The sequence below is a fragment of the Babylonia areolata genome, chromosome 30, assembly GCF_041734735.1.
Source record: "Babylonia areolata isolate BAREFJ2019XMU chromosome 30, ASM4173473v1, whole genome shotgun sequence".
Lineage (NCBI taxonomy): Eukaryota > Metazoa > Mollusca > Gastropoda > Neogastropoda > Buccinidae > Babylonia > Babylonia areolata.
Genome location: NC_134905.1, coordinates 24,988,875 through 25,001,374, shown reverse-complemented (window position 1 = coordinate 25,001,374; position 12,500 = coordinate 24,988,875). Strand labels below are relative to the sequence as shown.

Genomic DNA, 12,500 nt, shown 5'->3' with positions numbered 1-12,500 from the left:
TCTACCAAGCAGATGCCTGACCAGCAGCGTAACCCAACGCGCTTAGTCAGGTATAAAAAAAATTTTTAAAGTCCTCAGCTTTGTAAACTTTGCACACTGCTCAACAGTCCTCAACTTTGTAAACTTTGCATGGCTGTCGGCTCGGCTTTAAATCACAACAAAAAAAAAAACCCACAAAAGACTGACCGTTACAGTTCTCGTCAGAAAGGATGACTTTTTCTCCACTGCTTCCACTTCACATCAAATCGTTTGTGACAAACATTGCACTGAATCACATCACACGAGAGTCTGCACTTACAATGACCATTCCTATGACTTTAAACGGTTGTTCTGCCTGTTTGTCTAACTACGGCTGCTGAACAGTCTTTTCAAAGAAATTTTCCGTTTGTCTATTTGTCTATTTTAGGCAGTTTCGTTTTCCTCATCATTACGATGTTCCGGTGATGAATCCATGGCTGACTCATCGCTCAAACTCTGTCGTCTGCTTCCTTTCACACAGACGACTGTTGATCATCATTTTACCGGAAACATGACGAAATTGCCCTTGATTGTCCAGATTTTTCGTCTGATTGAAGCCTTTTCCGCTCAAGAGTGTACGAGCTTTTATTCGTAAATTGACATTTACAGATTGCTTCTGGGGAAAGCATTATCCCATGGTTTTTTTGTTGGTTTTTTTGTGGGTTTTTTTTTAATCGTGACCGCGCTTTTCCGCTTTTGGGGGCAACATTAATTTGGGGCTGGAACTTGGAATTTCACGTTATTTCCAGCGGCGATGTCACTGCATGGTTTTGAACTGTCTCCTTGTGAAATTTAGTTCCCCTCTCGTGTCGTGTGTAGGAAAAAAAAAAATACTGGTTTGTGACCCACACTGTCGTGAAAAAGAAGAAGAAATGTCGCTTTTTCTTCTTTTATTGGAGCGTGTAAAAATGAATCTCTCTCTTTGTAGTATTTTTCTTGAAACAAACTAAACTTTGTGCCTTCGTGAAGAAAGTAGTGTTGTTGTTTGTTGTTGTTGTTGTTGTTTTGCGTGTGTGTGTGTGTGTGTGTGTGTGTGTGTGTGTGTGTGTGTGTGTGTGTGCTTGTGTATGAGTGTGTGTGTGTGTGTGCGCGCGCGCTTGTGTGTGTCTGTGTGTGTGTGTGTGTGTGTGTGTGCTTGTGTGTGTCTGTGTCTGTGTCTGTGTGTGTCTTTTCAAACTGCAAACATATACACACCACATGCACAACCCCCCGCACCCTTCCTCTCCCCCCCCCACCCCCCAACCAAAACCAAACACACACCACCCACACATAACCTTCGGAACATTCGAAAAATATCTGAAGCCACAGACTAATACCCTCTTAAATCTTATCCTTTTTTTTTTCTTGGGGGCTGAAAAAATCTGATTTTGCCAGTAGATGCCTTTGGCCTATCGGATACAGGTGATTTGTTAGAATGTCTGCACACTTTGGGGCAGCTGTCTCTTCGACATGTGAAGCTGCAGGCAAAGACAATACAAATACATCAAAGGACAAACACTGAGAGATACAACTGGAACAGAAGAGAGACAGAGAGGGAGAGGGGAGAAGACGAGATGAGACAGGACAGAAAGAGAGAGAGAGGGGGGGGGGAGGGAAACAGAGAGAGAGAGGGAGAAGGGGGGAAGAGGAGATAAGACGGGAGAGAGGGGGGGGGAGACACAGAGAGAGAGAGACAGAGAGAAAGAGAAACAGAGATACAGAGAGAGGGGGGGGAGAAAGAGGGGGGGATGAGAGAGACAGGGAGGAGAGACAGAGAGAAAGAGAAACAGAGAGACAGAGATAGAGAGGGAGAGGAGGAAAAGGAGATCAGACGGGAGAGAGAGAGAGGGGGGGGAGAAAGAGAGAAAGAGGGGGGAGATGAGAGAGAGAGGGAGGAGTGACAGAGACAGAGAGAGAGAAAGAGAAACAGAGAGACAGAGATAGAGAGGGAGAGGGGGAAAAGGAGATCAGACGGGAGAGAGAGAGAGAGGGGGGGGGAGAAAGAGAGAAAGAGGGGGGAGATGAGAGAGAGAGGGAGGAGTGACAGAGACAGAGAGAGAGAAAGAGAAACAGAGAGACAGAGATAGAGAGGGAGAGGGGGAAAAGGAGATAAGACGGGAGAGAGAGAGGGGGGGGAGAGAAAGAGAGAAAGAGGGGGGAGATGAGAGAGAGAGGGAGGAGTGACAGAGAGAGAGAGACAGAGAGAAAGAGAAACAGAGAGACAGAGATAGAGAGGGAGAGGGGGGAAGAGGAGATAAGACGGGAGAGAGAGAGGGGGAAGGAGAAAGAGAGAGAGGGGGGAGGGAGAAGGAGAGAGGGAGAAAGAGAGAGAGACGGGGAAGGGAGAAAGAGAGAGAGGGAGGGAGAAAGAGAGAGATAGGGAGGGAGAGAGAGATGAGAGAGAGGGTGAAAGAGAGAGAGGGAGAAAGACAGAGAGGGGGGAGAGGGAGAAAGAGAGAGAGGGAGAGAGGGAAGATAAGACGGAAGAGAGAGGGACAGACAGAGACAGACAGAGAGAAAGAGAAACAGAGAGACAGCGAGAGATAGAGAAAGACAGAGAGAGAGACAGACAGACAGACAGGCAGACAGAGACAGAGAGGGACAGAGAGACAGAGAAAACGACATCGACAACGACAAACAAATACCCATACACGCGCATACACACGCATACACACGCGCGCGCACGCACACACACACACACACACACACACACACACACACACACATATATATATATATATATATACGCGCGCGCACGCGAGCACATACACAAAGAATAAGAGAGAGGAGGGGAGGCATTTTAAAAGATCTATTCAATATGCTTTCAACAAATAATTACAAATAAATGAATCTATAAATGGAAGCTAAACAAAGAGCAGGCACCGGATACAATAATGATTCCATTTACGAACGAGCGAGGGAGATAGCGAGAGAGACAGACAGACAGACAGACAGACAGACAGACAAAGAGGGAGAAAGAGGCAAAGACACTAAGAAAGGCATCAGACACACAGACAGAGAGAGAGAGAGAGAGAGGGGGGGGCGGTAAGAGGGAGAGAGAGGGGGATATTTCAAAACATTTATTTGATATGCTTTTTATGGAAATAAATTGAAGCCTCAGATCGACATTATATCAATTATTCAGCATCCTAAATCAAAAACGCAAAGTTACAATGCAAGCATTAGGGCATATATATTTTATTTTTTTTCGAAAGGGCATTTGAACAGTTGAAAAATAAGTAAACAACACACACACACACGCACACACACACACTCACACGCACGCACGCACGCACACACACACACACACACACACACACACACACACACAGTGAGTGAGTGACTGAGTGAATGAGTGACAGAGAGAGAGAGGGAGAGAGAGAGAGATGCACAAACACACAGAGTGATGAAGGAAAGCGCGAGACAGAGACATAGACAGACAGACAGACAGACAGAGAGCAGAGGACAGGCAAATCGATATTACCAGTCACCTCAGAGTCTTCTAACAGCGTTTCCAACCAACCACACAGTCACACAGACAGACAGACAGACAGACAGACTGACAAACACCCAACCAGGCAGATACGGACAGATAGCCAGACAGACAGAAAGACAGACATATAGACAGGCAGACAGCCAACCAGCCAGCCAGATAGACATGCAGACAGATAAACAGACAGACAGACAAACATGCAGACAGACCAACAGCCAGACAAACAGACGGTCTCAGCTGACAAGGACGCCCCTCCCCCTCACCACCCTCCCCACCCCACCCTCCCTCCCTCTTCACTCCGAATGGGCTGGTCCACCTGTTGTCACAATGGTCACCACAAAATTAACAAAGCATTAATATCACACGCCCCCCCCCCCCCCCCCCCGCCCGCCCCCATGCCCCCCTCTACCCCCCCCCCCCAATCCTCTCTCTCTCTCTCTCTCTCTCTCCCTCCCTCTCTCTCTCTCTCTCTCCCTCTCCCTCTCTCTCTCTCTCTCTCGTGCTAGCTCTGGAAATGTTCCAACCATCAGGTCTGTCACAGATGTCAACTACGGGTAATACAACAACATTTTCACCCCCCCCCTCTCTCTCTCTCTCTCTCTCTCTCTCTCTCTCTCCCTCTCCCTCTCTCTCTCTCTCTCTCTCTCTCTCGTGCTAGCTCTGGAAATGTTCCAACCATCAGGTCTGTCACTGATGTCAACTACGGGTAATACAACAACATTTTCACTCCCCCCCCCCCCTCTCTCTCTCTCTCTCTCTCTCTCTCTCTCTCTCTCTCTGTCTATCTTGCATTGTATTGTATTTCTCTTTTTTTGTCACAACATATTTCTCTGTGTGAAATTCGGGGTGCTCTCCCCAGGGAGAGCGCGTCACTACACTACAGCGCCACCTTTTTTCTTTTTTTTTTCCTGTGTGCAGTTTTATATGTTTTTCCTACCGAAATGGATTTTTCTACAGAATTTTGCCAGGAACAACCCTTTTGTTGCCGTGGGTTCTCTTTTACGTGCGCTAAGTGTATGCTAGCACACGGGACCTCGGTTTATCGTCTCATCCGAATGACTAAGCGTCCAGACCACCACTCAAGGTCTAGTGGAGGGGGAGAAAATATCGGTGGCTGAGCCGTGATTTGAACCAGCGCGCTCAGATTCTCTCGCTACCTCAGTAAGCGGACGCGTTACCTCTAGGCCATCACTCTGCTCCTGTCTGTCTGTCTGTGTGTCTTTCTGTCTGTCTCTCTGGCTAGTTGGCTGGTTGTTATCAGTTATCATTTATTCATGTTTACATATTCTCTCTCTCTCTCTCTCTCTATCTATCTATCTATCAATCTATCTGTGTGTGTGTGTGTGTGTGTGTGTGTGTGTGTGTGTGTGTGTGTGTGTGTGTGATTGTTAGAATAAGCCATGCATAAATCTTAATCCTTGTATAAAAAAAACGTTTTGAGTTCGGAGTTCTCTCTCTCTCTCCTTCTATCTATCTCTTTATCTCTCTGTCTATCTCTCTATTTCACTTTGTTTTGTTTCATTATTAACTTTGATCTCACCATTTCATTCGTTTACTATAATGGTTTGTTGTAAATTGCAAGTATGTTGATGCATTCACCCATGTCATAAGGACCTCATGGCCAATGACAGTAAAGTGTCAGAGCCTCTCTCTCTCTGTCTCTGTCTCTCTTTCTCTCTCCACGCCCCTACCTCTCTCTCTCTCTGTCTCTGTCTCTGTCTCTCTCTGTGCCCTCTCTCCCACTGTCTCAACATTACGTCTTTCTCTTATCTCAGGCCTTCGTGTAAAATGAATAAACCATCTGAGTCTCTGTCTGTCTGTCTCGCAGCTGCCCAAGACAGAGGCTGACATAATGATCATTGTTATCAGAGCTCTTGGAGAAAGTTCGTGCTGACCTCGAGGAGAGCGGTTTCTTGTCACATGTTTCCAAGGACAACAATGACCCTCAAGCCTAATTGTCACCACGCCGTGGCTATTGGTTAGTTTATCTCAGGTGTGTGTGTGTGTGTGTGTGTGTGTGTGTGTGTGTCTGTGTCTGTCTGTGTGTGTGTCTGTCTGTCTGTGTGTGTATGTCTGCCTCTGTGTGTGTGTGTGTGTGTGTGTGTGTGTGTGTGTGTGTGTGTGCGTGCGTCTGCCTCTGTGTGTGTGTGTGTGTCTGCCTCTCTGTGTGTGTGTGTGTGTGTGTGTGTGTGTGTGTGTGTGTATGCCTCTGTGTGTGTGTGTGTGTGTATGTGTCTGTGTGTGTGTGTGTGTGTCTGCCTCTGTGTGTGTGTGTGTGTGTGTGTGTGTGTGTCTGCCTCTGTGTGTGTGTGTGTGTGTGTGTGTGTGTGTGTGTGTGTGTGTGTGCCTCTGTGTGTGTGTGTGTGTGTGTGTGTGTGTGTGTGTGTGTGTGTGTGTGTGCATACACATATATATACCCCCGAAAACGGGGTGTGGCTACCAACAAGGCAGGTAAAAGAAAAGGTCCTGCACCTCAAAAGCCCACTCGCACATACACGAGTGAACATAGGAGAGCTGCCTACGCAGAAGAAAAGAAGAAGAAAGAAACTATGTAATATATATCAAAACACTAACCTGGCATTGTTGGTGGTATAGGTATATATATATATATATATATATATATATATATATATATATATATATATATATTTCCCAAATCTCCATACGAAACGACAGCAACAACAAAGTCACCAAATAGACTTACCGAAGGCTAATATCTCACTGGTCACAAATAAACGTGATAGCACCGAGTTATCAGGAGTGGTCACACAACACTCTAAATCACAAGAGCTCACAAGAAATGTGGTATAGATAAATGTGTGTGTGTGTGTGTGTGTGTGTGTGTGTGTGTGTGTGTTGTTCGTTCTTTAGTTTAACGTCTTTTCACTGTAAGTGATATTAGACGAGGGAAGGAAAAAAAATCGAGTGGGAGGAGGGGGGGGGGGGGGAATTACTGTGTACGCATACGAGTAAGTGAAAGTGTGTGTGTATGTGTGTGTGTGTGTGTGTGTGTGTGTGTGTGTGTGTGTGTGTGTGTGTGTGTGTGTGAAAATTATTGATTTAAGTTTGGTTTAAAAAATAAACAAAAAATCATAACAATATAACATATTTCTAATGAAAAACTAACAACTATAACAGCGAACCAGGTGGACTGTTTAACAAGGAGTTGAAAAAGTCATACATTAGTAATGGACTGCTGAAGATCGTCAAAACTGAAGATGATTTCAGTTCAGGGATTTGAGACTTGTGTGTGTGTGTGTGTGTGTGTGTGTGTGTGTGTGTGTGTGTGTGTGTGTGTGCGTGTGTGTGTCTATCACCAAAAAAGCGTCGTCGTAGCTTGCAGTTATAGCCAACTGTAAACTTGTTTCCGATACATCGCACGAAAGATGACCGCTTGGTGGTGACACATACCTCGTCACAGCAGGACAATCGTGTCAAACATTACACCCTTGGACGGGCGCAACAGCCGAGTGGTTAAAACGCTGGACTTTTAATCTGAGGGTCCCGGGTTCGAATCTCGGTAACGGTGCCTGGTGGGTAAAGGGTGGAGATTTTTCCGATCTCCCATGTTAAAATATGTGCAGATCTGCTTGTGCCTGAAACCCCTTCGTGCGTATACGCAAGCAGAAGATCAAACACGCACGTTAAAGATCCTGTGATCCATATCAGCGTTCGGTGGGTTTTGGAAACAAGAACAATACCTAGCATGCACACCCCCGAAAACGGAATATGGCTGCCTACATCGCGGGGTAAAAATGATCAAGCACGTAAAACCCCGCTCGTGTACATACGAGTGAACGTGGGAGTTGCAGCCCACGAACGAAAAAGAGGAACAGATTACACCCTGGTTTTCGAAAGCCGTTACATCCCGTTATCACAACTTAGCTGTGAATGATAAAGTTTATCAACGTGGCTAGGGCTATAGGGGCTATGTTTCACACTATCAAATCAAGGTCAATGAAAAGTGGGTCAGAATGTCACATAGTATCACCATGTTGTCACTACGTTTGCAGCTGAGATGTATCACTCTTTTCTTTATATCATCAGCTGTTGACCAGCTGATTATAGGGCACTTCAACAATCATTCTGTTGACCAGCTGATTATAGGGCACTCCAACAATCATTCTGTTGACCAGCTGATTATGGGGCACTTCAACAATCATTCTGTGGACCAGCTGATTATGGGGCACTTCAACAATCATTCTGTTGACCAGCTGATTATAGGACACTTCAACAATCATTCTGTTGACCAGCTGATTATAGGGCACTCCAACAATCATTCTGTTGACCAGCTGATTATAGGGCACTCCAACAATCATTCTGTTGACCACTGATTATAGGACACTTCAACAATCATTCTGTTGACCAGCTGATTATAGGGCTCTCCAACAATCATTCTGTGGACCAGCTGATTATAGGGCACTCCAACAATCATTCTGTGGACCAGCTGATTATAGGGCACTCCAACAATCATTCTGTTGACCAGCAGATTATAGGGCTCTCCAACAATCATTCTGTTGACCAGCTGATTATAGGGCACTCCAACAATCATTCTGTGGACCAGCTGATTATGGGGCACTCCAACAATCATTCTGTTGACCAGCTGATTATAGGGCACTCCAACAATCATTCTGTTGACCAGTTGATTATGGGGCACTTCAACAATCATTCTGTGGAGCAGCTGATTATGGGGCACTTCAACAATCATTCTGTGGACCAGCTGATTATGGGGCACTTCAACAATCATTCTGTGGACCAGCTGATTATGGGGCACTTCAACAATCATTCTGTTGACCAGCTGATTATGGGGCACTCCAACAATCATTCTGTGGACCAGCTGATCATGGGGCACTTCAACATTCGTTCTGCTGATTAATTTCAGTTACACTTTCTGTAAGAGGCGTCATTGCGTTCGGACAAATCCATATATGCCACACACCACATCTGCTAGGCAGATGCCTGACCAGCAGCACGACCCAAAGGGCTTTGTCACGCCTTTAGCTCCTACAAGGAGCACAAGACCAATGACTATGTGCAGAACCTGGTCAGCAACCTTGTTGGGCCCCAAGAACCACTGCTGGCGACTGTCAAACGACGGAAGATGGCATGGTTTGGTCACGTCATACGACATAACACCCTCTCCAAAACCATCCTGCAAGGGACTGTAGAGGGAGGGTGCAGACGGGGGTGGCAGAGAAAGAGCTGGTCCGACAACGTCAAGGAATAGACCAAAATGACGATGCCAGATCTCCTCACGACAGCTGCCAACAGAACGGCGTGGCGAGCTATGACATCTTCCTCATGTCCCCCCAACGACCCCAGCGGTCGAGGGAATGAGTGAGTGAGTGCATGTATATATATCTTTGTGTACCTGTCGTACTGGATTTCTTCTTCAGAATTTTTTCAGACGAAAACATTTCTGTTGCCATGGGTTCTTTTTTCTGTGCGCCAAGTGCGAGCTTCACACGCCGGGGACATCGGTTTACCGTCTCATCTGAATGACTAGACGCTCAGTTTGATTTTCCTGTCAAACTTGGGAGAAAGGGCAGAAACCGAGATTCGAACACAGAGCCTCACGGACACCGTAATGGCAGGTAAGCGTCTTAACCATTCTGCCACCTTCCTCCTGTATTGAGAAAGCAACATTATATGACTGATACTGACTTAAGTATTCAAAGTTTTCCGGAATCGTGACGCATGTGAAGCGGCGATAGTTCATACCTGTGGCCCAACACTCCCATTATATCACAGATTGACACAGGTTTACAACTGGGCCAACAGCAAAGTGAGAGCTGTATTATCAATGGTTTTTCCATTGCAATGGGAAACCGTTTACAGCTTAGTCTTTTGTGAAGGACTATGACTCTCAAACTAGGACCGGGAGGTAAAATTGCACTGGCTCTTAGTGCTGCAGCCTTGGGGGCTGGTTAGCCTTTGGGAACCATCCCCAACGCCGACTGTCCTAAAACCCTCTTGGCCGAGAGAGTGGGGATGTAACTTGGGCAAGACACTCTCCACTATAATCAAATTCTAGCCCAGATAGTCGGGACAGCAGTTGCCTCCTCTGCCGTTCTGATGGTCATAGGCAGACACGACTGACTATCATACAGGCGGAGGGGGGGAGGCGGGGGGGGGGATATGTCTCACAGATATCGGGAACATACGCATATGATAAAGACAAAGAATGACATGACTGACGTCATATCTATAAATAGCTCCATAAAACAATAGTGACTTCCTGTCACGGGAGCGGCAACGTATGTAAGTCACCTGGAGATAAGAACGGTCAACCCTGTAGGTGTTGTTGAGTTAGGGAAGTGTGTGTGTGTGTGAGTGTGCGTGTGCGAGTGCGTGTGTGTGTGTGTGTAAATGACTATTATGTATATATATAGAGAGAGACAGTGTGATGTTAAACTCTGAACGTTGATGTGTACTCCGTCCTCCGTGTTTGAGTCCATCGGTCCATCTCTCTCTCTCTCCCTCTCCCTCTCTCTCCCTTTCTCTCTCTCACCTCCCTTCTCTCTCCCTCTACCTCCCTTCTCTCTCCCTCCCTACCCCACCACCTCCCTTTCTTTCTTTGTTTCTCTCTCTGTCACCCATTCCAGTGTTATAGCATTACTGATTTCTCTTCAGTTTGTCACAACAGATTTCTCTGTGTGAAATTCGGGCTGCTCTCCCCAGGGAGAGCGCGTCGTTGCACTACAGCGCCACCCTTTTTTCTTCTTCTTTTTTTTTCTTTTTTTTTTTTTTGTTGTATTTTTTCCTGCGTGCAGTTTTATTCGTTTTTCCTATCGAAGTGGGTTTTTCTACAGAATTTTGTCAGGAACAATCCTTTTGTTGCCGTGGGTTCTTTTACGTGCGCTAAGTGCATGCTAGCACACGGGACCTCGGTTTATCTTGGTACACAAATTGTGCCCAATGCTCAGTTTATATCATACACACACACACGTGTGTGTGTGTGTGTGTGTGTGTGTGTGTGTGTGTGTGTGTGTGTGTGTGTGTCCCCCTTTCTCATTAGCCAAAGCCGTCACTCACAAGAAAAAGTAACACACACACACACACACACACACACACACACACACACACACACACAAAGAAAAAAGAAAAAGCCCCAACACAACAACAAGAAAAAGAAAGGGAAATTAGAAAACAAGAACTCAGTTCAGGCATTTTTTTTATAACACGAACAGAAAAAAGGCGGATAGAGGGGGTGGAAAGACACAGAGACCATTAGAGACAGACAACCAGAGACAGAGAGAGAGAGACAGAGACAGAGATAGCAACTAATATTTGCTTTTTGATTAAAACGCCCAAACTACAAAACGAAAACACATGTCACAGTAAGAAACAAGGCAAGGAGTGGAGGAGGAAGAGGTGGAGAAAAAGAAGGAGGAGAAGAAGAACAGGAAGGAGGAGGAGAAGAAGGAGGAGGAGGAGAAGAAGAAGGAGGAGGAAGAGGAGAAGGAGGAGGAGAAGAACAGGAAGGAGGAGAAGAAGGAGAAAAAGAAGGAGAACAGGAAGGAGGAGGAGGGGGAGGAGGAGGAGAAGAAGAAGAGGAGTAGCAGAAAAAGAAGGAGAAGAAGAAGGAAGAGGAGGAGAAGAAGGAGGAGGAGGAGAAGAGGAGGAGGAGGAGCAGAAGGAGAAGGAAGAGGAGGAGAAGAAGAAGTAGGAGGAGGAAGAGGAGAGGAAAAGAAGAAGGAGAAGGAGGAAGAGGAGCAGAAGAAGAAGGAGGAGGAGGAGGAGGAGAAGAAGTAGAAGAAGGAGGAGGAGAAGAAGGAGGAGGAGAAAAAGAAGAAGAAGTAGGAGGAACAGAAGGAGGAGAACAAGAAGTAGGAGGAGGAGAAGAAGGAGGAGGGAGGAGGAGGCGAACAAGAAGTAGGAGGAGGAGGAGGAGAACAAGAAGTAGGAGGAGGAGGAGGAGGAGAAGAAGAAGAAGAAGTAGGAGGAGGAGGAGAAGAAGAAGAATGAGAAGAACAGGAAGGAGAAGAAGAAGGAAAAGCAGGGGATCAACAAAAACAACGACGAGAACAACTACAAGGAGGAGGAGGAGAAGGAGGAGGAGAAGAAGGAGAAGGAGAAGAAGAAGGAGGAGGAGAAGAAGAAGAAGCAGAAGAAGGAGAAGAAGAAGGAGGAGAAGGAGGAGGAGAAGAAGAAGAAGCTGGAGAAGAAGGAGAAGGAGGAGGAGGAGGAGAAGAAGGAGGAGGAGGAGAAGAAGAAGCAGAAGAAGAAGGAGGAGGAGAAGAAGGAGGAGGAGGAGAAGGAGGAGGAGGAGAAGAAGAAGAAGAAAAAGAACAACAACAACAACAACGACGACGACGACAACAACAACACGAACAAGAACAAGAACAATGACAAGAAGAACAAGAGAGAGACAGAGAGAGAGAGAGAAAGACAGACAGACAGAGACAGAGAGAGAAAGACAAACAGACAGACAGAGACACAGAGAGAAAGACAGACAGACAGACAGACAGAGATAGAGAGAGAAAGACAAACAGACAGAGAAAGACAGACAGACAGAGAGAGAGAGAGAGACAAACAGACAAACAGAGAGACAGAGAGAGATAGAAAGACAAACAGAGAGACAGACAGAGACAGAGAGGAGAGAAGAGAGAAGGAGAGAGGAAGAAATCAGCAGCAACAACAACAACAACAAAAAACAACCACCTGTTATCCACGCGAAGGTTAGAGTCCTGAGGTGCCGTGCCCTGCAGTTTGAACTGCCAAAGCAGGCAAGGCTACTACAGGCTTTTCAATCAAAACCCTGCAGCACCGGAAATTGTAGACAATTGTCAGTAGCAAGTTGCTGTAGTTGTAGTAGTAGAACTCAGTAGCAGCCGTAAGCTGTATAATCCAACTCGTACACCAGAATCAAAACCACAATAACAACAGACTCCCCTGAGACGCCGCCGGTTAGTTCGTACGTACGCACGCACGCGCACGCGCCAAAGTACGTATGTGTGTATCTCGGTCTCTGTGTGTGTGTGGGTGTGTGTGTGTGTGTGGGTGGGTG

General features: G+C 46.3%; 1 protein-coding gene across 1 annotated transcript in view; it reads right to left on the bottom strand.

Annotated features, from left to right (window-relative positions):
- The window catches only part of LOC143275498 (uncharacterized), a 145,834-nt gene that overhangs the window by 133,192 nt on the left and 142 nt on the right, over nt 1–12,500 (bottom strand). The window contains exon 1 of the mRNA XM_076579649.1: nt 12,155–12,500. This exon is cut by the window's right edge and continues 142 nt beyond it. The gene's annotated coding sequence lies outside the window, so the exon portion shown is untranslated. The remainder of the gene's footprint in view (nt 1–12,154) is intronic.